Source organism: Typopeltis vanoorti, chromosome 3 (assembly GCF_054136105.1).
Source record: "Typopeltis vanoorti isolate ZY-2024b chromosome 3, IOZ_Tvanoo_1.0, whole genome shotgun sequence".
NCBI classification, from domain to species: Eukaryota; Metazoa; Arthropoda; class Arachnida; order Uropygi; family Thelyphonidae; genus Typopeltis; species Typopeltis vanoorti.
In genome coordinates, this window is record NC_143551.1 from 117,954,461 (window position 1) to 117,958,565 (window position 4,105).

Here is a 4,105-nt window from a genome sequence, read left to right on the forward strand (position 1 = left end):
GATGCAATTAACTTTTTTTTAAAATATTAAAACTAATCAGAAATGTTTTCAATATCAGTTATGAAATAACTGTTTTAGAAGGTTCCTTTTTTTGTGATATAAGTATTCAAGGGAGAATGTTTATTTTAACCATGTCATCATTTGACACTAAAAGTTTTGTCATATTATGAATTATTTCAGTTGTTCTATACTGAAAATTTACCACTTAACCATGGATCTAAAAGTTTATTATAAACTTTTCAATCCATGGCTAATAGGTAATTTTTTTTCACTATGCAGCAAAGCGATACAAAAAAGAAAAAGTAGATGTGGTAAAACACTCAAAAGAAAATGATTCCATATTCATCCAGTAAAAATTAGAAGACTAGTTGCATTTAAAATACACTTAACCATTTGAATTTGCATGAATAAATCCTTTTTTTTTTTCCATTACATTTCAGATAAATTACTAGTTGACTCTCATTATAGCAAACTACTGAAAAGTCCTGACCATAGAAACAATGTTATTATTATGCTAAAAAATACACTATATCAAACTATTTTTGTGGTCCCCGAGTTTGTTATAATGAGAATCAACTATATTTTCATTATATGAATTAAATATTGGGTGTGATATGTAATATGAAGTAGGAGACATCTTTGTTACCATGTTGTATGATATCCACCCCCCCCCTACACCCCAAATGCAGTATTTTAAAATTGATCTGGCTTATAAATTAAAGTTGAAATTATAAATTTAAATCAAGGATCAAACTAAGAAATTATATTCTTGGTTTAATCCTTTATCCGAGCATAAGCAAACAAATGTCTACACGTGAAATGGTTTCACGACCGAGTTACTTGCATACGGTGGCTAATGACTTCATTTCAATTGCCTTGGTATCCCATAATGAAAAGCACACATCCTTTCAGATGGATGTATAATGCGATGCATTATGGGAAGGGCTGCTACCCAGACCAGCTATGACCTTTGAGGTCTCATTGGTGGGAGCCAAACCCAGAAGACATACCAAGGTTGAAGTAATGCAGAAGTCATATATTTGTCCATATACAAGTAGTCAAAAGGTGTCACATATTACTGATCTATCTTATGTTGAGTATTAAAACTGAAGGTCTAGTAATTGATTTACAAATTTATTAAATCATGCAACTAACAATAATTTCATTTGGCAAGTCTCAATAGATATTTCTCATAAATCACTATCAGATATGTTTACAAAAAAAAAAAAAATTCAGTTAATAATCTGAATAATGACATATCTAAAAAAAGGTATATGGTTTGTAATGTACACTGAAATTTAAATGCAAATTCAGATCATGTTATTTGAAAAATACAGAAACATGCCAACAGCAACACCAATACATTGAATGCCATAGCTGCATATTTAATTTATGAACTATATAATTAATATTTACACTAACTATTTCACAAAAAAGATTATATACATACAATTTTAAAATAATTATCCAATGATTTTTATTTTACACATGAAAATTTCATATGGACTAGTACCTAAATAACTGCAGTAAATGTTTGTATTTAAAGAAATACAGTCAGTTTTCACCGAAATGAAGTCAACACTTTAAAAACATTTCATATAAAAAGCTATTATCACAATTTGTGAAATGTTAAAAAGTTGGGACTGAATTTATTATGTACAAAAATGGTTATATACAACTAGAGTATTCCCTTAAAAACTCAAATTTCTTCATATCCATACCTTTGTGGTTTGCGACAGAAAGTAAACCATGAAAAAATTCTTGAAAAGGTGTGCTGCTGTTCCTCATCATCATTTTGGAAACTATAAAAACTATTATGCTTCTCCATGAGAAAAATGTCAACCAGTGTTTTTGGTGGTGGTCCATGGATATAGATAGATTTAATCGTCTCAAAGGTGTCCATAATTACAGAAATAAAGAGTGATATAACAACATATATAAATAAACAGATAAACAAATAGAGGTAGACACGACTGAACCACCATATCAATGCACTCTCTGTCTTGATGATGGCAAAAGTAGCAAACATATCATCTCCATTCATAAGGGAAAAGAGACATTCTGATGTTGAACTTAGTGTACGAAATTTGATATGATAAGGACCCAGTACAACCCAGCCACAAAAACAAAACCCACAATATAAAAGTAGTGCACAAAGCATAAATCTCATTACATTGGGCAATGCCTGCTTCAAGGTCAATATCAGCATATTATACTTGTGAAAAAATCCTAAATACCGTAACACACCAACCCATACAAGAAGATTACCTAGACCTATCAATAAGGAACATGTATTATATCCACTGCCTTCGATAGCATTTACTTGGATGTTGATTGTCAAAGCAGTGCCAGATATAATCAGTACATCATTAACAATTATCATAACATACCAAAAGTCAACAAAATCTAGCTGATCTTTAAATGTCAGCGTTTTACCAAAATGTTTTTTAAAAAATTGTACACTTTCAATGCGAATTTTCTGTCCTCTGTACAAAGACCGTGAGCACAACAGAAGCGATGAAATACACAATACAATCACTGAAATATTCAATGCTTGTCGAAGAGCATAATCCATGTTACTACCATCATCATCAAAATTTACTTTCACATGACATTTTAATTTTACTGATTTAATATTAAGACTTATTATTATTTGTCCATCGTGCTCTGAATTATCATAAAGAACTGTAACATATAATCTATAGCAATCCGGGGTATCAAGTTTAGTAAACGTTTTTAAGTACACAGTTTTCAAAGAAAATTTCAACTGTACAGAAATAAGCCTTTTGAAATTTATTGTTGCATTGTTTTCAGATAAGTACCTTTCTGTTGAAAAGTTATTCCATCTACTATCACCTGCTGGGTATGCTTTAATGTTGAGGCAAGAATTCTTACGATTATTATCAAAAATAATTGTATCATTAAAAGGAAAAATATGTCCCTGATGAAAGTATCTTTTACATAATCTTATAGGTGTTATTTCTCCGTCATGACTATCATAACCAAACGAGCCAACAGAATTATTTACAACATTTGCAAATTGAATAACTACATTATCGAGGCTTTGATAAAATTCCGATTTGGTGTATGCTGCATAAGGTCCTGATGCTGGTGGATATGAAACAACATCCGACAAAGAATCCCAGTTTTCAAGAAATACGTGCCTAAGGGTGATTGTAGTATCTTGATGTTGTTGAACAAACTGGTAACTGTTAGCTCCAAAGACAATTAAGTGGATAGTAATCATTATTATCTTAATAACCTGCAAGCAGAGTTTCAGAGGAAATCTTCCTTTCATACGCCACTTTTCCAAGGGATTCATAAAAAAAAACCTCAGTTTTCTTCGCATGCGGTCATGTTCGAAACAAGGCCTAGGCAATCCACTAGATGTATTATGTTCATCCATTCCAACGTGAACTTCGCTGTCAGACTCACACATGATGGTATTAATTGAGTTCACATTGCAAGTGGACGGTGTGTCAGAATGATGGTCTTCAACAACTTCTTCATTTCCAGTAACTTTTTGATCGCAGTCACAAGATTCTGTCATCGTAGAATCAGGCATATCCAAAGTAATGTATTATGCACACTACAGACTAGATAAGACACAGGATAAATATAACTTACGGAATTAATTACTTATAAACTATTATAACACCATGCATTCATGATGCGAAAGACATTTTACCTGTACAAAGGCTGTACCGGTAAGCCATCGATACCAATAAAATAGTCGCCAGCGTTAACAACTCTATCTTACAGCACAACCAGCGAGAAAGACTGAATAGCGCGGTAGAAACGCAACTAAAATGATTTGATGACGTCGCTTTGCCGCGTGATATATACCGCAGTTTCACGCAAATTATCAGCCACCAACTGCAAAATAAGTAACTTTTTATTTGTTCTTGCAATATCTTGGAAATTTTATCTCTACGTCAGATTGTCTTGCGCTGTTAGTTCTGGGGAAGTTTATTTTAGAAATGGTAACAAGCCCATAACGAAAAAAGCGTTTCACAGATTTTGTTAATACTATTTTCCGGTATTTCATGAATCACCATTTGTCGTAATCTCAAGCTATTTAAATAAGTAAATAAATAAAAACCTC

General features: G+C 32.0%; 1 pseudogene; it reads right to left on the reverse strand.

The window, feature by feature from the left end:
* Positions 1 to 1,127: 1,127 nt before the first annotated feature.
* Positions 1,128 to 3,789, reverse strand: LOC150108508 (mucolipin-3 pseudogene; annotated as a pseudogene).
* Between the last annotated feature and the right edge of the window lie 316 nt (positions 3,790 to 4,105).